A 24,677-nucleotide genomic window follows, 5' to 3' on the forward strand; every position below is an offset into this window, starting at 1 on the left:
TACACAGTACTATGAAGGATAGTACTCTCCAATGAATTCAACAACTTGGAGACGTGGACAAGTTCTTGGAAAAACAATCCCTCCCTAGACTATCCCCAAAGAATGTCAAGAATCTCAACAGACCCATAAAAATAGAAGAAATAGACAAGGTTATCAAACGATTACCAACAAAAAATTCCCTGGACCAGATGGCTTCCCAGGAGAATTCTACCAAGCATTCAGGAAAGAACTAACACCAATCCTACACAAACTCTTCCAGAACATAGAAAACGGCAGAAAATTCCCGAACTCCTATGAAGCTAGTATAACTCAGATACCAAAACTGGGCAAGGATCTCACAAGAACCGAGAACTACCAACAAATATCCCTAATAAACATTGGTGCAAAAATCCTTTACAAAATACTAGCCAATAGAATACAAAAATATATAAACAATTCAACATGACCAAGTGGGATTCATACCATGGATACAGGCATGATACAACATATGAAAGATTGTTAGTATCGTTTGCCACATTGACATGAAAAACTGTAAGAACCACATGATAATATCGAGAGATGGGGGAAAAGCATTCTACAGTATCCAACATCAATTCCTGTTTAAGACACTCGAGAAGATAGGAATGAAAGGAAAATTCCTAAAGAAAATACAAGCTATATATGAAAAACCAACAGCCAGTGTAGTAGTCAATGGAGAAAAGACGAACACAATCCCAATGAAAAAGGGGACCAGATAAAGATGACCGTTGTCTCCACTCTTATTTAACATCGTACTGGAGGTTTTAGCTAACAGCATAAAGCAAAGAAAAGACATGAAAGGTCTGGGGTAGGAAGAGGTGAAACTATGGTTATTTGTAGATGATATGATTTTATATATGGAAAATCTCAAAAGCTCCACAAGAGGGAAGTACTGGAAGCAATAGAGGAGTTTGGCAGAGTGGCAGGATACAAGATCAGCAAACAGAAGTCCATCGGACTGCTATGCACATAGCATAAGTCCACAGAAGAGGAGATAAAAAAGGTGGTACCCTTCACTATAGCCAAGCACAAATTGAAATATCTAGGGATATACCTGACTAAAAGAACAAAAGATATATATGAGGAAAACTACAGAACACTATTACAAGAAGCCAAGTATGACCTCTACAAATGGAAGAATATCTTATGCTCGTGGATCGCAAAACTCAATATAGTCCAGATGTCAGTTCTGCCCAAGGCACTATATGTTTAATGCAATCCCGATAAAATTACCTTCATCTTTCTTCAAAGAAATGGAAAAATTGATTACCAACTTCATATGGAGAGGTAAGAAGCGCAGAATTAGCCGAGAACTCCTCAAGAGGAAGGACACAGCGTGGGGCTTGCTTTACCTGACTTTAGCACATGTTATACAGCCACAGTTGTCAAAAACACATGGTATTGCTATAATGACAGATACTCAGACCAATGGAAAAGAAGTGAAAACCCAGAAATAAAATCATCTTCATACTGACAATTGATCTTTGATAAGGGCCCAAAAAATATCCATTGGGAAACAGATGGCCTCTTCAACAAGTGGTGCTGGAAAAAAATTTGATATCTACCTGCAGAAAAATGAAGCAAAATCCTTATCTCCATGCACACGGTGGACCACAGACCTCGAGGTAAAACCCCAAACTATTAGGGCCATCAATGAGGGAAGTGGGACCAACCTGAGAACATTGGCAAAGGGAATACATAGGCTATCAAAAATAGGTCAAGACACAAACACAGTGGAGGGACAAATTGACAAGTGGCATATACAGAAGATAAAACACCTGTGTACATAGAAAGAATTCACTGAGAGTAATGAGAGCCCATGGACTGGGAAAAGATCGTTAGCAATGACACATCAGACAAAGGCCTTATTACTAAAATCTACAATACTCCGCTAGCTTCCAAAAGGAAAAAAACTAATTGCCCATTGAGAAAGTGGGCAAAGGACTTGAACAGAAGTTTCACAGGGGCAGAAATCCGAATGGCCAATAAACATATGAGAAAATATTCCTGATCTTTAGACATAAGAGAAATGTAAATTAAAACAACAAGGAGATACCACCCAACATCCTCAAAGGTAGCCCAATTCAAAAAATCAGAAATCAACAAGTGTTGGAAGCACTGTGGAGAGACAGGAACTCTCATCCACTGCTGGTGGACCTGTAGGTATGTACGGCCACTATGGAAATCAATCTGGCGATATCTAAAACAGATGGAAATTGAGCTACCATAAGACCCAGCAATCCCCCTACTGGGCATATATACCCAGAAGAGGCAAGAAACAAACCATGGCCAGACATCTGTGCTCCAATGTTCATCAAGGCACAGTTCACAATCGCAAAGGCTTGGAAACATCCTAAATTTCCATCAACTGACGAGTGGATTAAAAAACTGTGGAACATAAATGCAGTGAGGAACTGATGCCAAGGGCTTAAGTGGTGAATAAATGTTTTGAGAATGATTTGGGTAATGAATATACAAATGTCCTTTATAAAATTGATGCATATATGGATTGTGATAAGAGTTGTATGAGCCCCTAATAAAATGATTTTTAAAAATATGAGTGTCAAAGTTCACTTTGCAGTTGTCCCCTAATCCTTGTTGGTGTCCTTGTGTTCAAATTGAAGAGGTAAGACCCTGTCAGGAAGAAACAGTCCTTTGGTAACCCAACGGGGTTTCTTTCATTCAAACTGATGCTAGAGTAGAAGTTTCTAGATGTTGTTGAAGGGACCACACATTAAAAATATCCTAGAAGTAAAATGAAAGATATAAATAAAGGCACGTGGCTGAGACTTGAAAAAATATATGAGTGTCTATGAATTTTGTTTCTTTAGTCTACCCAGATTAACACAGTCTCAATGGTGGTTATTCACTGGGCTGCAGTCTGCAAGGTCAATAGTTCGAAAACATTCGCTACTCTGAGGGAGACAGATGAGACTTTCTACTTTTGCGAGTTGCAGTCTTGGCAACACACTGGGGCAGTTCTACGCTGTTCTGTAGGGAGCTACGAGTCAGATTCGACTTGATGGCAGTGAGTTTATTTATTTATATAAATGTATATAAATTATTATTTATTTATGTAAATGATAGCAAACACTAATACCAACAAAACCAGGGTGTGTGTGTGTGGGGGGGAGGATCTTGAATAAAAGGCAACTGAAGACGATTGGTGCAGACATTTTCTCCTTCTCTTTTACTCCCTGGGCACCAAGCACCACTTCCAGGCAGTGTGCAGCTGGTGGAATTCCCAGTCTGCAGGGACCTGAGAAAGAGCCTTTCTTTTCAGCAGGAGGCTTTCTTAGCAATGAGAGAGGGGAGCGATGATGTCGCCATGATAGTCTAAATGCCTCTGAGTGGTGTTTCTGAGCCTTTCTAACGCTTGTTCTCAGCTCCTTCCCTGGTTCTTTTTTCGGTTTGTCAGTCCCTCACCACACAAGCCCAGGCTCCTCCTCCCTCTCCAGGTCTGTGCTCCCCGCCAGGTAAGGGTCACAAGCTTTGCTCAGTCACAGGGTGCTGAGAAAGGTGGCGTCAGAAAAGGAACTGGAGCAAGAACAAGAAATATGAACCCTTCTAAGAAGTTGGACACTGAATAATATATGGTAAAGTTTTAAGGATTTGCTTAAGTATAGTATTTCTCAGATAACATATTAGAAATCAATTGTTTTGCAAAATCTTTCCATTGTCGCTGTTCTGATGTGTCCAGGGGCTCTTGGTCACCTGAACCAAACACAGAATGGGCTCACGGACCCCAAGTAGCCAGCAGAAAGCGAAGTTTATTAGGGAAGGGAAGGAAAGCCCCTGGGGCAGCAGGTGGGGCTCCAGTGGTTGCCCCTGAATGAACTGTGTCTCGGGCCTTTCATCAGGCGTGGGGTATTTGGCCTGTCCGTGTCCAGGTTATGAACACACCAATCCCGGGTCTGGTCCTATTTCTTAGGTCCAATCATAAACCTGGTCATGATCTCTTCCTGGCTGGATCTTGCACAGTATGAACAGGGAAGTAAGCATGTGATGGTCAGCAAAACGATTCCTGGGTTTGATGATCTTGATCTTTCAAATCAACCTACAGGTGTGATACCTGCAGGCTGCAGATTTAAATTGTCCCAGGCTGTGGAGGTCACCCTTCCACACAGCCTGCCATTCCCAGTGCTTCTCAGTGGCTTCTTCCCCTCACTCTGTCTGCAGGCTGCCTCTCATTGCTCATTTCTGCATTGAACTACCACAGTATTAGCAACTTAGCAGGAGTCTTTAATTTTCTTTCTCCTTTTCTTTTCATTACTGTCTCAAAAAATTATTGGAATAGATTCACAACAGCTACTTACCACAATATTGTAGTTAAAACATCAGAAAGTCTGACTGTGGGGGACTAGATAAAACACCTGAAGCAAAGGGAACAACTGCCTTCGTGATTCATTCAGAGGAGAACCTCCTTCCTGGGTAACAAGGACAGCTCTGACTGGAACTCATTAGGAAGGTCAAAAACTAGATTAGCAGAGTATTAGCCACAAGTAGATGGAGTCAAGTAAGCTGGGTCTACAAAAACAGAGTTTTCTTTTGTTTTTATAACTAACTACAGGGACATTCTTTATGTGAATATGAACTTCTGCTGAAACGTTGCACAAAAATTGTATCAAAGGTGTCACTCCCTCACACCTACTTGACAGGACACTGTGTGAAGGGAAACAGGATACTATAATGGGTAGGGCTCAGAGCAGCGGGGGTTCAAATCCCATTCCCATCACTTTCACCCTTTGCCTTAATCTAGAGGAAGCAAGTGAACTTTATCTTTCAGACTCTACTTCCTCATCCCTAGAATGGAGATAACAGGATCTTTTTTTCTTTCTTTTTTTAAACAGTAATTTAAAAGACTCATTAGCTCCCCATTTGGCTCTAGCTCTGTCAGAGCTGGGGAAAGCTAGATGGTTCTTGTGCTTCCCCCTCCTTGGCTCACACTCCTTTGGAGGGGTGGGACAAGCCACAGGCCTGACTCTGACACTCTCACTGTCCTCAGGTAACTGGGGAGTGGGGTGGGGCATGAGGAATGGTGGCCTCTAGGGGAAGTCCTGACGTCCTACTACCCGACTCAGGATCACCAGGGTTGATGGTGACCTCCCCGGGGTGACCATCCCAGATGTCAGTGGACAAAGGGTCTGGGACCTTGTTTAAGAAGTGGAGGTAAACATGGAAGAAGCACACCAGCCTGTCTGACCATGAAGTGTAGAAGAGACCACTTATTAGACATTGAAGAACTAAAAATCTTATCAGTGGGTGCCCACCTTCCTGATATGATCACTAAAGACAAACGTGTGCATAAGCAAATGTGGTGAATAAAGCTGATGGTGCCCAACTATCAAAAGATATAGCATCTGGGGTCTTAAAAGCTCGAAGATAAATAAGCGGCCATCTAGTTCAGAAGCAACAAAGCCCACATGGAAGAATCACACTAGCCTGTGTGACCACGAGCTGTCGAAGGGATCAGGTATCAAGGATCAGGTATCAAGGATCAAGGAACAAAAATTCATATCATTGTAAATGTGGGTGAGTGCAGAGTGGAGATTCAAAGCCCATCAGTACCCAACCAGACACCCCCTTGCAGAAGGGTTGTGGGGAGGAGATGAGCCAGTCAGGGTTCAGGGTAGCAGCGATGAAACATAAAACTTTCCTCTAGTTCTTAAATGCTTCCTCCCCACTACTATCATGATCCCAATTCTACCTTACAAATCTGGCTAGACCAGAGGATGTACATTGGTACAGATAGCAACTGGAAACACAGGGAATCCAGGACAGATGACTCCTTCTGGATCAGTGGTGAGAGTGGCAATGCCTGAAGGGTGGAGGGAATGTGGGGAAGAAAGGGGGAACTGATTACAAGAATCTACGTATAGCCTCCTCCCTGGGGGATGGACAGCAGAGAAGAGGGCAGGGGGAGACGTCAGACAGTGTAACCTATGACAAAATAATAATAATTTATGAATGATGAAGGGTTCATGAGGTAGGGGGGAGTGGAGAGGGAGGGGGAAAATGAGCAGCCGATATTAAGGGCTCAAGTAGAAGGCAAATGTTTTGAGAATGATGATGGCAACAAATGTACATATGTGCTTGACACGATGTGTGTATGGATAGTGATGTTGGAGCCAGCCGACGGGTCAAACAGTCATGTTCTTATGAGCTCTTTCCTGCCTCTCTCCGCTCCCACCCCCACCCCCTTTCGGTGGGTGTATGGACAGTTTCAGGCCGAGTTAGAATCTGTAAATTCAAAGTAGAGTCTGTAGCAAGGGCCCCTGGGATACTTAACATCACCAGTTGGGCATGAGTACACCTTTATTCAAATATTGGGTTAATGCTAGAACTGCCATTCTAGGTCACCTTGTGGTCACAGGTTGGGCTAACTGCAAGATCAGCAGTTCACAAACACTAGCCGCCAGCCGCTCCTCTGGAGAAAGACTGGGCTTTCTACCCCCGTAAGAGTTACAGACTCAGGAACCCACCAGGGCAGTCCTTCTCTGTCCTGCAGGAGGGTCTCTGTGAGTTGAAACGGGCTCGATGGCAGTGAGCTATTTGGGTTCGGTGGTTACCAGTGTCCTTCCTGAACATGTCTCTCACACCAGTTCCATCTGGTCTTTTAGGAGGAGTTTTGTAATCTGGAAAATCTCTTTATAGTCCTATGAGATTTTTATTTTTCAATGTTGCAATGTCTGTCCTGTTTCTGTTAGAGTCTGTTATTCTCCCCTCAAGGTATTGTTTTTGTAACTGCGTGTTTCCCCATAGAATGCCTACTTCCTGGGCTAATTTAATTTTTACAGCCAACATGTCCTCTGGAGACTATACCCTATCTCCCAGAGGAGCTGAATGCTCAAGGCGTGATTGGTGGGTTCAAACTGCTGACCTGTGGTTTAGCAGCTCAGCCCATCATCCACTCCACCACCCCGGCTCCTTTGGTCTCTACTTAACCCCCCTTTTTCCTCAGTCTGGGCCCCCAGATGACAGAATAATCCTTTCCCCTGAGTCCTTTCTGGGCAGGAGCGATGGGAATGGGCCCAGCTCCAGCCTGGGGCTGGGGAATTCTCCAGAGGGGACCTGACTCAGAGTTTGACTTCCAGATTTGGGCTGGGGCCTGGCTGCTGCTATTTTGGACCCTGAGAGAAAGTATGAACATCCGGAGCCAGGCTAAGCCATGTGGGAAGGACAAGCCACTTTCCTTGAGAGTGGGAATCTCTCAAGGCAGCAGAGTATTGGTTCCCTTCCCCGCCAGCAGTGCTCTTGACCTCAGTGGCCCTCTGACAGCACCTGCCCTCTCTGAGGTCCAGGGTCCCCTAGCAAACCTCTACTTATTTCTGCTATGAACCCTCTCATCTCAGGCGCCCATCTCACCTACTCCAGAAAGCCTGTCCAGCCTTCTAAGCCATCTTAGTTGAATCTTTCTTTTTTTTTCTTTTTCTTTTTTTACATTTTATTAGGGACTCATACAACTCTTATCACAATCCATACATATACATACATCAATTGTATAAAGCACATCCATACATTCCCTGCCCCAATCATTCTCAAAGCATTTGCTCTCCACTTAAGCCCCTTGCATCAGGTCCTCTTTTTTTCCCCTTCCTCCCCTTTCCCCCCTCCCTCATGTGCCCTTGGTAATTTATACATCGTTATTTTGTCATATCTTGCCCTATCCGGAGTCTCCCTTCACCCCCTTCTCTGCCGTCCCTCTCCCAGGGAGGAGGTCACATGTGGATCCTTGTAATCAGTTCCCCCTTTCCAACCCACTCACCCTCCACTCTCCCAGCATCGCCTCTCACACCCTTGGTCCTGAAGGTATCATCCACCCTAGATTCCCTGTGCCTCCAGCTCCCATATGTACCAGTGTACAACCTCTGTCCTATCCAGCCCTGCAAGGTAGAATTCGGATGATGGTAGTTGCGGGGAGGAAGCATCCAGGACTTGGGGGAAAGCTGTGCTCTTCGTCGGTAGTTGAATCTTCCTTATGAATCTCAGAGCCCATCTGTTTAGGGAGGCTCCATTTGACTAGTGTTATGGCTCCAACCAGTTTTGGAGTTTAACCAAGGAGAAGCAAAGTCTATATTGTCCCCGTACCGCCCCCCCCCACACACACACCACATACAACCCAGAATATTATTTGGTGTCGTGCTGGCATATGAATCCACTAAGTTGGAAAGCACTCAAAATATGTGCACAGCGGCTCCCATAATGGATGTGGGCACACCAACCATCACAGAGTTGGTGCAGGACCTTACAGTGTGTCCTTCGTCACCTAGGGGCCCCATCACGCAGCAGGAACTCTATGGCAACTCACAGCAGGGCACGGGCTTTAGATTCCTCTTGCACAATCGAGTTGCAATAATAATAATAATAATAATAAAAACCTCACAAAAGATAGCAAGTTCCGTTTTTAAAGCAAATGGCAAACACATCAAGCAGTAGAAAGAGAAAGAAGTTGTCCTCCTGTCCCTGGCCTGTGGCCATCCTCCCCAGACGATACTTATGCTACAATTTCTCGTGGTCTCTCTGTTTTTAATTAAAAGTCATTCTGAAAGGAGTACAAAAAGAGAAAGTAAACATACTTTGACAAAAATTAGACATGCAAAATGAAATTCAATAGGCAAGATAGGATGTTGGGGAGATTTTTCTGGGTGAAGCATTTTTGAAATGTAAGTCCAGTAGCATTGGGATTGAACTAAAAACACAGGTATTTTTCCCTATGCTGAGAAAATATATATTTTAAAATTATTTTATTGGGGGCTCATACAACTCTTATCACAATCCATACATACATCAATTGTATAAAGCACATTTGTACATTCGTTACCCCCCTCATTCTCAAAACATTTGCTCTCCACATAAGCCACTGCTTCAACTCCTCATTTCCCCCCCTCCCTCCAACCTCCCCCTTCTTTCATGACCCTTGATAATTTATAAATTATTATTTTGTCATAATATTTTTTCTATTTTATGATTTAAAAATCTTTTTGTTAGGGGCTCGTACAACACATCACAATCCATCCATCCATCCATTGTGTCAAGCACATTTGTATATATGCTGCCCCCATTATTCCCAAAACATTTGCTTTCTACTTGAGCACTTGGTATCAGCTCCTCATTGCCCCTCCCTCCTCACTCCCCTCTTGATAATTTGTAAATTATTATTATTTTGTCATATGTTACACCATCTGGCATCTCCCTTCACCGACTTCTCCGCTGTCCATCCCCCAGGGAGGACGTTATAGGTAGATCATTGTAATCTGTTCCTCCTTTCTCTCTCTCCTTCCCTCCACCTCCAGGTATAGCCACTCACACCACTGGTCCTGAGGGGTCATCTGTTCTAGATTCCCTGTGTTTCCAGTTCCTATCTGTACCACTGTACATCCTCTGGTCCAGCCGGATTTGTAAGGTAGAATTGGGATCATGATAGTGGGGGGAAAGGAAGCATTCAAGAACTAGAGGAAAGTTATATGTTTCATCATTGCTACCCTACACCCTGACTGGCCAGTCTCCTCCCCACAGCCCCTCTGCAAGGGGATGTCCAATTTCCCACAGATGGGCCCTGAGTCCCCACTCTGCACTCCCCCTCATTCACAATGCTATGATTTTTTTGGGGGGGGTGTCTTTGATGCCTGTTACCCGACCCCTTTGATGCCTTGTGATCTCGCAGGCTGGTGTGCTTCTTCTATGTGTGCTTTGTTGTTTCTCAGTTAGATGGCCCCTTGTTTCTCTTCCAGCCTATAGGACCCCAGATTATTTATCTTTTGACAGCTGGGAACCATCAGCTTTCTTCACCACATTTGCTTGTGCATCCATTGTCTTCAGCGATCGTGCCAGGAAGGTGAGCATCTCAGAGTGCCGAATGGTTAGAACAGTGTTCTTGTGTTGAGGGAGTACTTGAGCAGGGGTCCACTGTCCATCTGTTTCCTTAATACTAAACCTATAAATATATGTACATAGATCTATTTCCCCCTTGTTATATATAAATATATTTACATCTGTATGTGTCTATATTTAAATCTCTATGACTATCATTTGCCTCCCAGTTCTTTCCTCTATTTCTTTGTACTTTCCTCTTGTCCCACTGTCATGTTCAGACTTCATTTGAGTTTTAGGAATTCCTCTTGGTTACATTGCCCTTGATCCAGCCCTGCCAGACCTCTTACACCCTCCTTGCCACTGATTTTGGATCACTTGTTGTTCCCTTGTCGCTGGGTTTGTTAACACCCTCTTCCTTTCCCCCGCCTCCCCTTCTCCCATGTCTCCCCGGAACTGTCATCCCGTTGTTCTCTTTTCTGGCTTGTTTATCCCACCTATCCCTTCCAGCTAGACATGCTATGTACTATCACAAGACTGAGTACAATGAAGCTACAATAGAAAGTAAAACAATAGCTACAACAGCAACAACACAAAAACCCCTGTAAAATAGTTCAGGGTCTATTTGTTGTCCTTCACAAATGCTTTCTAGTTGAGTATGATGGGGTTCCATGTTCTGTCACCACATGTATCCCTAGGGACTTTAGTGTTCTGCTCCCCCCGCTGCTCTGCTGCATGCCCCCAGAGGCTGGCTTTGGTGTAGTGAGCTCAGGGTGGACCCAATTCCCGCTGTGTGTCTCTAGTGTTGTCTCCAATGGTGCTATGGGTCAATGAGGAGCGGTGTGTCCCGTAGTGAGGCCGGCCCTGTGGTCGTCCCTGTGCATTGCTGCTCTGAGCAGAAACATTGTCCTCAGGGCTTGGTGAGTCAGGATGTGCTTCACTGTTGTTTTTTTAACCCCATTCCCCCTTCGTTGACTCCTGTATGCTCTGATCAGGCAAGTCTCTCTCCTTGAGCTGTAGCTTCAGTGCTGTCCTCTGAAGTGAATTCTTCTGGGGGTGGTGGTGGTGGTGCTGTCCACTTAGTTGGTAATGGGGCCAGTCCCTCAGGCCTCTCTATCAGTTCCCTGCTTCATGTGAGTGTGTTGCATTATTGTGTTGGAGATCCAGGCTGAAGTCTGGTCCCTCTTTGCCTGTGTAGACGCAATCAACATCCTCCCCCTGTGTGGGTTAGTGCCCTGTTTCCCCAGCTATCCATACCTTTCCCCCACTCCTTTTTATTGGGCTACCATATATATCCCATATGTATCCCTGAGTTTAGTCTGGCCCCTGTCATATTACCTGCACCTCACCCCAGGGACATATGTATAGAGTAGCTTCTTCACTAGGCCCCTTTTGAATTTGTTGAGCTTACCTCTGCGGACTCATGTAGTAACTTGTCCTTTTGTACTTGGCTTACTTCACTTAGCATAATTTTCTCAAGTTCTTCCCATGTGATGATGTGATTCATGTGTTCATCAATGCTTTTTAGGGATATATAATACTCCACTGTATGTATATACCAGAGTTTTTTAATCCATTTGTCTGTTGATGGAAATTTGGGCTGTTTCCAACACCTTGCAATTGTGAACTGTGCCGCAATGAACATTGTTTTTTGTCTATTCTGAGTATATGCCCAGTAGGGGGAATTGCTGGGTCATATGGTACCTCAATTTCCAACTGTTTCGGATATCACCAAATCGATTTCCATAATGACTGTATATACCTACAGGTCCATCAGCAATGTACAAGAGTTCCTATGTCTCCGCATTCCCTCTAACACACTTGTTACTTTCTGATTTCTTGAATTGGGCTATCTTTGAGGGTGTTAGGTGGTATCTCATAGTTGTATTAATTTGCATTTCTCTTATGGCTAGAGATCTGGAACATTTTCTCATATATTTATTGGCCATTTGGATTTCTGCCCTTGAGAAACTCCTGCTCAGGTCCTTTCCCCACCTCCTGAGTGGACAATTGGGTTTTTTCTTGTTGTAAGTTTGCAGAGTATTATCGATTTTAGTAATAGGCCTTTGTCTGAAGTGTCATTGCTAAAGATGTTTTTCCATTCTGTAGTCTCTCTTATTACTCTCTTGGTGAATTCTTTCGATGTACATAAGTATTTATATCTTTAGTATGTCCCACTGCTCAATTTGTGCCTCCTCTGTGTTGGTGTCCTTCCCGATTTCCGGTAGCCTATGTTATCCCTGTGCCAAGGTACTCAGGTTTGTCCCAATTCCTCGTTAATGGCCCTAATAGTTTGGGGTTTTACCTCAAGGTCTGTGATCCACCTTGAGTTTATTCTTGTGTATGGAGTGAGGTAAAGGTCTTGCTTCATTTTTCTGCAGCTACGTATCCATTTTTTTCCCCAGCACCACGAATTGAAGGGGACATCTGCTTCCCAGTTGATATTTTTGGGGCCCTTGTCAAAGATCAGTTTTCTGTATGCTGATGATTTTATTTCTGGGTTTTTGATCCTTTTCCATTGGTCGGAATGTCTATCATTATACCAATGCCATGCTGTTTTGACCACTGTGGCTGTATAGTAGGTGCTAAAGTTGGGTAAAGGAAGCCCTCCAACTTTGTCCTTCTTCTTGAGGAGTTCTCTGCTAATTTTTCTATTTCTTCCCTCTCCATATGAAGTTGGTAATTTATTTTTCCAACTCTTTGAAGAAAGATGCTGGAATTTGGATTGAAATAGCATTGAATTTATGTGGGGGGAGGTCAGATGCTTACAGACATCCTCCCTGAAGACAGTCAGTTACCAGGGAGTAGGCCCCACTTCCTGCTGTTAAGGACAATGGACAGATCTGCAGTCATTGATATGGTTCCTGTAGGTGGAGTTCACACCCTACTGATAGTGGTTCTTATGGAGATGCAGAGACCTAGGTCAAAGTTAAGCTGCCATCCTAAATCTAGGATCCGCCAATTTTATCACATGGATACTCCTAGACCACCCCTTTTCATTACTGTATTACTTGTAGCACAGTCCTTTCCTGTAACATATGTCTTCACCTGTAATTAGAGGGCTTATATAGTGACTTGGGTAGAATTGACATCTTTACAATTTTAAGTCTATCATCCACAAGATTGGGATCTCCTTCCATTTTTTGGGGTCACCCTTGGTTTCTTTTAACAGTGTTTTGTAGTTTTCCTCGTACAGATAATTTTTTTTTGAGTCAGGTATATCCCTAGATATTTCAATTTGTGTTTGGCTATTGTGATGGGTACCCCCTTTTTTATCTCCTCTTCAGTTCTTGTCCAATGTGCGATAGACTTCTGTTTGTTGATCTTGTAACCTGCTACTCTACCATATTCCTCTATTGCTTCCAGTACTCCTCTCGTGGAACTTTTAGGATTTTCTATATATAAAATCATATAATCTGCGAATAACAATAGTTTCACTTCTTCCTTCCCCAGACCTTTGATGTTCTTTCTTTGCCTTATATTGTTAGCTAGGACCTCCAGTATGATGTTAAATAGGAGTGGTGACAAGGGACATCCTTGTCTAGTCCCCTTTTTCAGAAGAATCGATCTAGTCTTTTCTCCATTGACTACCACATTGGCTATTGGTTTTTCATATATAGTTTGTATTATATTGAGGAATTTTCATTCCATTCATATGTTCTTGAGTGTCTTAAGCATGAATTGGTGTTGAATGTTGTTGAATGCTTTTTCCGCATCTATCAATATTATCATGTGGTTCTTGTACTTTTTCATTTCAATGTAACGAATAATACTAATGATCTTTCATATGTTGAACCATCCTTGCATCCCTGGTATGAGTCCCACTTGGTCAAGGTGAATAATTTGTTTTCTATACTTTTGTATTCTGTTGGCTAGCATTTTGTTAAGGATTTTTTTATCGATATTCATTAGGGAAATAGGTCTGTAGTTCTCAAGTCTTGTGGGATCCTTGACCCGTTTAGGTGTCTGAGTTATAGTAGCTTGATAGATGGAGTTTGGGAGCTTGTCATCTTTTTCTATGTTCTGGAAGAGTTTGTGTATGATTGGTGTCAGTTCTTCTCTGAATGCTTGATAGAATTCACCTGTGAGCCCATCTGGTCCAGGTGATTTTGTGGTTGGTAATCCTTTGATACCCTTGTCAATTTATTCTATTACTATGGGTCTGTTGAGGTTCTTCATGGCCATTAGGAAAAATTTAGGGAGGGATTGTTTTTCCAAGAATTTATCCATGTCTTCCAAGTTTTTTTAATTCATTGGAGTACAGTCCTTCATAGTATGGTGTAATTATCCCTTTGATTTCACTATGGTCCGTTGTAATGTCCCCACTTTCATCCCTCATCCTTGCTATTGAAATGTGTCCCTTCTTTTCTTTGGTCAAATTCACGAGAGGTTTGTGGATTGAATTTATCTGTTGGAAGAACAAACTTTTAATAGCATTGATTCCCCCCCCCCCCCATAGTTTTCTTATTTTCTCTCTTGTGAATCTCAGATCTGATTTTTATTTCTTTTATTTTGCTATTAGTTGAATTTTCTTGCTGACTCCACTCTAGTTGCTGTAAATTTTATGCCAGTATATCAACCATAAGCCTCTCCTCCTTTTTCATGTGTTCATGTCATGCTATGAGACTTCCTCTGATGACTGCTTTTGCTGTGTCCCATACATTTTGGTATGTCATGTTTTCATTCTCATTGGTTTCTATAAATTTCCTAATTCCATCTCTGATCTGAGCCAGTACTCCTTCCTTTTGTAATAGAGAGTTATTCATTCTCCAATTGCTTGCCCTTTATTTCTCTATCTTCCTTTTGTTGATTTCCAGTCTTATGGCACAGTGGTCAGAGAGAGAGGTCTGTATGATATCAATATGCTTGAATTTATGTAGGTTTGACTTATGCTCTAGCATATTTTTGTATATGTACCATGTGGACTTGAAAAGAATGTGAATTGATTTGTATTTGGGTGGAGAGCTCTGTAGATATCTATCAGGTCAAATTGTCTAATTGTGGAATTCTGGAAAGATGGTCAGAGTAACACATAACAGAGGGACTCCACAGAATTCAGCCCAGGAGAGTTGCTTAGAGGGAAATTCAACACTGCTGGAATGCAGGAGGATCATCATGAAGATAAGTAGGCACAGACCCATGGGGTTTTGAGGGGCTGGGCGCTTTGGGCTTACTTCAGTGGTGGCTGGCTGGGGCTTGACCTTGGCACCGCCACCGTCTCTGCTGAAGTCCAGCACCATTTGGAGCCTGTAGGGTGACTTGGTCTCATTGCAGGTTCAACTACATTGTTCCTCTTGTTTCCATCTCCTCTCTGTCCCCCCTTGGTGTTGGAGGGCTGTGGCAGGGGCCTTTTCTCAAGACAGTCACAGCTTGCCACTGCAAACTCGGAGCAAGGACTAAACCCTTGCAGGGACTAAACCCTTTCACTGGCGGGGATCATGACTCAGCTACATAGTTGCTTTGTTTCCATCTCTTCACTATATCCGGCCTTCCCCTGCCCCCCACAGGCTCAGTGGGCTCGCTTTATAATTTTTTCCTCCTCTTTGTCTCTTTCTTGGTCTCTCACACACTACTGGTAACCTCCAGATCACTCCCCTTAGCCTAGGGCATTTACACTTACACCACACACAGCTAAGTGGCCCCACCCTGTGTAGCTAGTTAAGGCTGGGGAAAGCCCTGCTGAACCCCACCAGAGGATACTCTGCTCAACATCTTACAGGGGAATTCCTGCCTGTGTGCCTGGGGTCCTAAGGTAGCACAGTCAATACTCTTCAACATTCCAGGCTGCTGTAGGAACCTCTGCCCAACTGCAACACCAAGAAGGCAACTCACCAGCCTTGTGGGTCACTCCCATGAGAGGGAAGCCACAGGAGGATAAGGTGGTAGGTTAAATTCATAGTGAAATAAGCTATAGGCAGTTCTAAGAAGCACTCCTACAAGTCTCCCAGAGAGAGCCAGTACTCTTTGACTCCCTGGAAAATGGCACCTGGCTCCTCTAAAACAACTCAATGCAAACAGCCATCAGCCTCAATGACCTCAACGAAAAAACGGGAGAAACAAAAGGCAACGGCAGAAAATGTCCTGAACATAGTGACATGCATAGAAGAAGCAGAGAATGAGCTGCCACAGAAAGACATTTTCAGAATGCTACTTGGAGTCATACAGGATATGAGGGAAACAATACAGGAAAAGGATGAAATGAAAGAAGAGATAAAAGCCATAAACCACAGAGAAATACAGGATCTTAGGGAGGAGATAATAAAAACCAATAGCAGACTCATGGAACTCAAGAAGTGACTGGAGGAATCCGAGAACCACATCAGTGACTTGGAGGATAGCCAAGCAGACTTTAACAAACAAACAAAAATCTACTAAGATCATCAGAGAAGCTGAAAAAAACTTAAGAGCTATGTCTGATGCTATGAAGCAGAACAACATCAGAATTATTGGCTTAATCGGAGGAAGACACAACAAAGACATCATCTGCAACAATAGTGAGAGAATTCTAGGAGGAAAGCTTCCCCAGCTTAATGAATGAAAACCAGGTAACAATTCAGGAGGCTAAAAGAACCCCAGCAAGACTAAATCCCAAGAAGAAGTCACCAAGGCACATAATAGTTAAATTATCCAACCTTGAGGAAAAGGAGAAAATCATGAGAGCAACTAAGGAAAAACAAGCAATCACATATAAAGGTTCCCAAATAAGAATATGCTCAGACCTGTCAGCGGAAACTATGAAGAAGAGAAGAGAGTAGAGTAACACATTCCAAAAATTGAAGGAAAACAATGCAAACCTAAGAATACTCTACCCAGCCAAATTATCGATCAAGATAGATGGAGAAGTAAGAGTCTTCCCAGACAAGGAAAACTCAAAGATTATGTTAGAAGAAACCCAGCCCTACAAAAGATCCTTGCCAACTCAGTATGGTCAGAAGAACAACACTGAACAAGCATAAATAAGAGGCCACCACATAGTACAACCTCACCCAGAGGGCAAAACAGAGAAAACAGACCTCACGATAGCATTGACTTACATATAGGAAGACTTCAAAGGTTGCTGAGGTAAGCTTAAAAAAAAAAAAGCAAAAAGGGGCATAGGGAAAAAGCTACGGTATACAAACATTCCTGGGGTGAGGACCAGGTAAAATGGCAGGGACCAGACCAAATACAGGGATACACATGGTAGACAATAAAAAGGAGGTGGGGAAAGGAAAAAATAATAATAATAAAAAAGAAAAGGGTAGTGGGAGCACAGGGCACTAACCCACCCAAGGGGAGGGTATTGTTTGTGTCTCCACAGGGAAAGAGGGACCAGACTTCAGTCTGATGCTGCAAGAAGTGAATGCAACATGACGGCATGGAATAGGGAACCAGTGGAGAGGTCTGGGGGTCTGGCCCCAACACCAACTACTAAGTGGACAGCTGTCCCTCCCCTCAGAAGAATTTATTTCAAAGGGCAGCACTAAATCTACAGCTCCGGGAGAGGGACATATCTGATAGGAGCACATGGGAGCAGATGAAGGGGGAGGAGGAGAGACTGGAGCACATCATGGCCCACCAGGCCAGAAGGTCGATGTTCCCAATTAGAGCAGCCCAGCCAGTCCACAGAGAGGACCACATGGCTGGCCCCACTATGAGACATGACATCCCTCACTGACCCATAGCCCTACAGGGAACAACACTGGAGACACAGTGTAGGAATTGCATCCGATCGGATACCACCACACAGAGACAAAACATTAAGGGGGTGCAACAGAACAGCAAGGGAATGGAGTGGCAAAGTCCCCAGGGAATGCTGAAGGTGTACTTTAGGGCCAGGGCGTGGTGCCCCAACAGACTGGATTGGAAAACACTCCTAAAGGGCAACAAACAATCCTTGAACTAACTACAAGCTTTTCTTTCTTGTTTTGTTTTTGTCATTGTTTTGTTATTGTTCTGTTGTATATTGTTGCTTGGTTGTGCTCTGTCTTGTTTTTGTGCATGTTATTATCTCCTCAGGTCTGTCTAAATAAGATAGGCTGGATGAACAATTGGAGGAGAAAACCAGGGGACTGAGAGTTCCGTGGGGACATGGGATAGGGGTTGGGTGGGGGGAAAGGTAGTGGTGTTAATAAACCCAGGGACAAGGGAACAACAAGAGATCCAAATCGGTGGTGAGGAGGGTGTGGGAGGCCTGGTTGGGCATGATCAAGGGTAATGTAGCTAAGAGGAATTGCTGAAACCCTGGTGGGGACTGAGCATGACAGTGGGACAGGAGGGAAGTCAAAGGAAATAGAGGAAAGAGCTGGGAGGCAAAGGGCATTTATAGAGGTCTAGATAAAGACATGTACATATACAAATATACTTATATATGAGGATGGGGAAATAGATCTATGGGCATATAGTTATAGGTTTAGTATTAAGGTAGCAGAAGGCCATTGGGCCTCCACTAAAGTACTCCCTCCAATGCAAGAATACTTTCTTCTATTAAATTGGCATTCTATGATGCTCATCTTCCCGACACACCATTGAAGACAAAGAGGGTGAACAACCAAACGTGGTGAAGAAAGCTGATGGTGCCCGACTATCAAAAGAGATAGCATGTGGGGTCTTAAAAACAAGCGGCCATCTGACTCAGAAGCAATGAAGCCCACATGGAAGAAGCACACCAGCCTGTGTGATCATGAGGTGCTGAAGGGATCAGTTATTAGACACCAAAGAACAAAAAATCATTACATTGCATGCTCTTATCCATGATATGATTGCTGAAGACAAATGGGTGCATAAGCAAATGTGTTGAAGAAAGTTGATGGTGCCTGGCTATAAAAAAAGATAGCATCTGGGGCCTTAAAGGCTTCAAGGTCAACAAGCAGGCATGTAGCTCAGAAGCAACAAAGCCCACATGAAAGAAGCACACCAGCCTGTGATCACAAGGTGTCAAGGGATCAGGTATCAGTCATCATCAGAACAAAAAATCTTACCATAGTGAATGAGTGGGGGAATGCGGAGTGGAAATCCACAGCCCATTTGTAGGCCACTGGACATCCCCTTACAGAAGGGTCTTGGGGAGGAGACGAGACAGTCAGGGTGCGATGTAGCAACGATGAAAAATACAACTTTCCTCTAGTTCCTAAATGCTTTCTTCCTCCCCTCCCCCACTGTCATGATCCGAATCCTACCTTGCAAGTCTGACTAGACTAGAGGATGTACACTGGTACAGAGGGGAACTGGAAACACAGGGAATCCAGGGCGGATGGTCCCCTCAGGACCAGTGGTGTGAGTGGCGATACTGCGAGGGCATAGGGAGGGTGTGTTGGAAAGGGGGAACCGATTTCAGGGGTCTACATGTTACCTCCCTGGGGGACCTACAACAGAATAGTGGGTGAAGGGAGACATGGGATGGAGCAAGATATGACAAAATAATAATTTATAAATTATCAAGGGTTCATGAGGGAAGGGGGGTGGGGAGGGAGGGGTAAAAATGAGGACCTGGTGCTAGGGGCTTGGGTGGAGAGCAAATGTTTTGAGAATGATTAGAGCAACGAATGTGATAGGAATTGTATGAGCCCCTAATAAAATGATTTTTTTTAACTGTCTAATTGCAGTGTTTAGATCTTTAGCCTCAATGTTCAGTTTCTTTCCAAGTGATCTATCTTTCTCAGAGAACGGTGTATATAAAGTCACCTACTATAATTGAGGCTGTGATTTCCTTTTTCATCTTTTGGAGTGTTTGCTTGACATATTCCTCTGGACGCTTGTTTGGTGAATAAATGTTTAGAATGCTTAGTGGTTCTTTATGTAATGTTCCCTTGAGCATTATATAGTGTCCCTCCTTATCTCTTTTTATGGTTTTCATTTTGAGGTCAATTTTATCCGAGATTGTGATTGCAACTCCTGCTTCTTTTGAATTGCTGTTTGCTTGGTATATTTTTCTCCAGCCCTTGATTCTCAGCCGATTTTGTCTGTATTGTTGAGATGTGTCTCCTGTAGGCAGCAGATCGAGGGGTTGTGTTTTCCAACAGTCTCTGTATGTTAAGGCCTGAGTTCAAACCATCAATATTCAGGGTTATGACAACTATTTCTGGACCCTGAGATGTCATTTTATCCATCTTGTGTTAGGTGTTTTCCTACCTCCATTTCTTTTCCGTGGGTTGTGAATATGTGTGTTTGTGGTTCATTCTTGCCTTCTTTCCATTGTTGAGTCTGTGTTATCTTGGGAGCTGTTTTCCCTTTGATGGTCTCTGGGTGGAGCTGTTCTCTGCGATGGTATCTTGTATGTGCTTGGTGAGTGTTGTTCTTCTGCCCATACTGGGTCAGCGAGGATCTTTTGTAGTGCTGGGTTCCTTTTACCATATTCTTTGAGACTTTTCTTGTCTGGGAAGACTCTCACTTCTCCATCAATTTTGATAGATAATTTGTCAGGCTAGAGTATTCTTGGGTTTGTGTTATTTTCCTGCAATTTTCAGAATATTCTGCTCCACTGTCTCCTCTTATTCATAGTGTCTGCTGATAGGTCTGAGCATATTCTTATCTGCTTGCTTTTATATGTGGTAGCTAGTTTTTCCCTAGCTGCTCTCATAATTTTCTCCTTTCCTTCATGGTTGGCTAATTTAACAACTATATGTCTTGGTGACTTCTTCTTGGGATATAGTCTAGTTGGAGTTCTTTTGGCCTCCTGGATAGTTGCCTGGTTTTCGTTCATTAAGCTTGGGAAGTTTTCCTCCAAGCATTCCATCACTATTTTGGATGCTGGCTTCCTTGATGTGCATTCCTCCAGCAGGCCAATAATTCTGATGTTGTTCCTTCTCATAGTGTCAGACAGAGCTCTGAAGTTTTCTTCAGCTTCTCTGATGGACTTGTTAGACTTTTTCTCACATTAATTAATTTCTGCTTGAGAATCCTTTAGGTCACTGGTGTAGTTCTCTGCCTCCTCCATTCTCTGGGAAAAGTCCATGAGTTTGTTATTAGTTTTTTTTATCTTGCCCTTTAAACCCTGGCGGTAATCCTGAGTGTGGCTTGAGGTAAATGTTAACTGTCAGAAGAAGTTTATCATACCTGGAATGTCTACTAGAGAGATTAAAATGAGTAATTTCTTAAGAATTACAGACCTACAATATAAAACAACAAATTTCATGCAAAACAATGTACCACTTTGGGTACAAAATTACTGACATAATTAGATTACCAGGGAGGTTAACTCCTGTATTTTCCTTTGGTGCATGACCTTTATTTCCTCTATCATTGCATCCTTTTTCTGTAATGCTTCCCTCATGTCCTGTATGGCTCCAAGCAGCATTCTGAAGATTTCTTTCTGTGGGAGGTCAACCTCTGCCTTTTCTATGACTGCTGTTAGGTCCAGGTGGTCCTCTGGTATTGAATTTTGTTTTTCTTTTCTTGTTGAAACTGTGGAAGCAGCTCGCTGTCTTTGGTTGATTTAGTTGAACTAGGTGCCATTTTGCCGGGTGCCTCAGAGCCCTGGGCTCTCTCTTTGCGAAGTTGGTGTTGGTGTTTCAGCTGGCTGCCTTTAGCCAACTGTCTCGAGGGGTTGTGCTTCACCTTTGTCCTGCTGGGGATTCCCTCTCGCCTTGGCCTATGGTTTGTGCTCCAGCCACCTTCAGGTCTCCTTAGGGGCTCTTTGCAGATGTGCACACTTAGGTCTGATAGAAAGTGTTGGCCCCAGTGCAGGGGAGGGCATTTAAGGGATAGGTTGAGGATTCGGTGATCTGTTTCTGGCCAGGGGCCTTAGGTAGGTAGGTGGGAGGGGGGCTGCCACTGGCGTTCATGTCCACCACTTGGAGCACAAAGGGTGGGGCGGGTTGAGCAGGGAGAAGGGAGAATGCAGTAAGCAAGTCCCAAAGGCTTGGGTCCCTATGTCAATGCTGCAGAAACTTTTGCCACATTTGTGTGCTATCTGGCAGGCCTAAAGCGGTGTGGCAGGATGGGGACCTCTCTCTCTCTCTTTGTATGTCTCTCTCTCTCTCTCTCTCTCTCTCTCTCTCTCTCTCTCTCTCTCTCTGTGTGTGTGTGTGTGTGTGTGTATGTGTACAGTGGGGATGGGGAGGTCCAGGAATGGGGCTGGCTGGCTGATCTGCACAGATGAGACGGGAACCTCTGGTCTGAGACCTGAGTGTGCGGGCAGGTCTGGTTGGCGGTTTGCACGGAGTACAAAAGCAGGGCCACAGCTTCTGCCATCTGCCTGGTTGTGCTGTGGCACCTTGCTTCCCGGGAAGAGCGGGGAGGGCCTGGCTGGCTGGTCTGTGAGGGATGCCCAGATGTGGCATGAATCTGTGGGGGAGTATGCTGGCTGGAGCACCCACATGGAACCCAGGCACCCTGAGGCAGGGTGGGGGGTACTGGTGGACAATTCTGTGAGTGGTGCCCAGGCAGGGCGTAGCCTCTGCCATGCACCTGGCTGCTCTGTGGCTCCAGTCCAGGCAGAGCGGGCACCCTGAGACCATGGGCGTCTCAGGGAGTGCTGGCGATAGGGTGGGAGTCGCTTCTGTGTCAGAGAAGTGCTCTGAGTGGTCTTATGAATGGACAGACAGACTTGATCCCCTTACTAGGCCCCAAAATTTCCCCATACACCGATCTCCTCAGAGCTCCTGGTGTGAGCTACCTATCTGGTGACCATCTTTCCCCGACTCCCCTGTCATAGTGTGTTTAAAGTTATAATTCACTACAATACAATTTACTAGTGTATAGTATACAATTCAGTATTTTTTAAATATATTCCCAGTTGTACAACTATCATAGTAATCAATTTTATAACATTTCCACTATCCCAGAAGAAACCCCATACATTTAACAGTCTCCCAAATTCCTCCCCAAATCCTTAGCCCTAGGCAAACACTAGTCCGCGTTCTGCCTCCAAGACTTTGCCTAATCTGGATATTTCATATAAATGGAATTACACAGCCCATTTCAACCTCGTATTTGGTGGCCTCCCTCCTCCGGATCATGTGTCTGAGTCTTTGTGTTATCTTTGTCTCTTTTAGCACTTGAGAAATGTTCTCTTTAAAAGTAAAAAACAGATCAGGGGAAGGAAGCGGACAACTACAACGGTTTTTCTCAGCCATTCCTTTCCTTGTCTTACATCCTTCAAGTGTGAGCTTGAGCCTGTTGTCCACCGGCCTAGCAACGCTTTCGCCATGGCCCTCAGCAAAGCTGAACAAGCACATGATGGCTTTCATTGAAAAAGGAGCCCAGGAGAATGCAGACGAAGTTGACGCAAAGGAAGAAGAGTTCAACATTGCGAAAGGTCGGCTGCTGGAACCCAAAGACTGAAGATTATGGAGTATGATGAGAAGAAGGAAAAGCAAATTGAGCAGCGGAAGAAAATTCAAACGTCCAATTTGATGAATCAAGCAAGACTGAAGGTTCTCAGAGCGAGAGATGACCGTATCACAGACCTGCTCAAGCCAAACAGAAGCCAAACAGAGACTCAGCCAGGTGCCACATGCTGCTGGACAGACTGGTCCGTTGGGGCTTGTACCAACTGCTGGAGCCCTGGATGGTTGTTCATTGCAGGAAAGAGGATTTCCCTCCAGTGAAGGCTGCAATGTAAAAATCAATCACAACATACAAAATTGCCACCAAAAAATACGTGGATGTTCAAATTGATCAGGAGACCTACCTGCCTGAGGACATAGCTGGTGGTGTTGCATCTAAAATGGGAACCATAGATAAAGGTTTCCAACACCCTTGAGAACCGGCTGGATCTCACAGCCCAGCAGATAATGCCAGAAGTAGGGGGAGCCTTGGTGGGTGCTAATGTCAACAGGAAGTTTATGGACTAGTATTTTGAAGGTGGAATTCATTCCGCTTCTTTTTGGATACCATCTGGAAGTTTCCAGTATTTGAAGGATAAAGATTATCTATGTAAACTCTCTGTTCCAATGTTCTGTGTTTATCTATGGAATACCATACTGTAGCTAATGCTCTTGTCCTGATTGTTATCAATAGGAGTAAGTTTCACTTAAAATGAAGGGGGAACCAAATCATCCACAAGTAAACACATTCCCTGGATTCTGCAGCAGGAGGGTGGGGGGAATCAGATGACTGCTGCATAAACTTCACTGAGTCCCCTGCTATCTTTAGATCCCTATCTCCTGTAGAGGGTGTTGTGTATGTGATTTCTGCCTTCACGTCTGTGTGCTTTAGGGTTAAAATGCATGTAAGGTATGCAAATATATGTATGAGGATGGGGGAAAAGATCTATGTGCCTATATTTATAGGTTTAGTATTAAGGTGGCGGAAGGACCTTGGGCCTCTACTTAAATACTCCCTTAATGCATGAATACTTTCTTCTATTAAATTGGCATTCTATGATGGTCACCTTCCTGACACAACTGCTGAAGCCAAAGCGGGTGAACAAGTAAATGTGGTGAAGAAAGCTGATGGTGCCCGGCTATCAAAAGAGACAGCGTCTGGGGTCTTAAAAGCTTGAAGATAAACAAGAGGCCATCTAGCTCAGAAACAACAAAGCCCACATGGAAGAACACATCAGCCTGTGTGATCACATGGTTCCGAAGGGATCAGTTATCAGGCATCAAAGAACAAAAAATCATATCATTGGGTGCACACCTCCATGATACGATCGCCGAGGAAAAACGGGTGCATAAGCAAATGTGGCGAAGAAAGCTGATGGTGCCTGGCTATCAAAAGAGATAGTGTATGAGGTCTTAAAGGCTTGAAGGTGAACAAGCGACCATCTATCTCAGAAGCAACAAAGCCCCACATGGAGGAAGCACACCAGTCTGTGCGATCACGAGGTGTCAAAGGGATCAGGTATAAGGCATCATCAAAAAAAAAAATCTTACCATAGTGAATGAAGAGGGGGAAGTGCAGCGTGGAGACCCAAAGCCCATTTG

The 24,677-nt window shown here is 44.0% G+C and overlaps 1 pseudogene; it reads left to right on the forward strand.

Annotated features, from left to right (window-relative positions):
* The first annotated feature begins 1,615 nt into the window (after positions 1-1,615).
* On the forward strand, positions 1,616-23,603 carry LOC142458619 (V-type proton ATPase subunit E 1-like; annotated as a pseudogene).
* The last annotated feature ends 1,074 nt before the right edge of the window (positions 23,604-24,677 follow it).

This window comes from Tenrec ecaudatus, chromosome 10 (genome assembly GCF_050624435.1).
Source record: "Tenrec ecaudatus isolate mTenEca1 chromosome 10, mTenEca1.hap1, whole genome shotgun sequence".
NCBI lineage: Eukaryota > Metazoa > Chordata > Mammalia > Afrosoricida > Tenrecidae > Tenrec > Tenrec ecaudatus.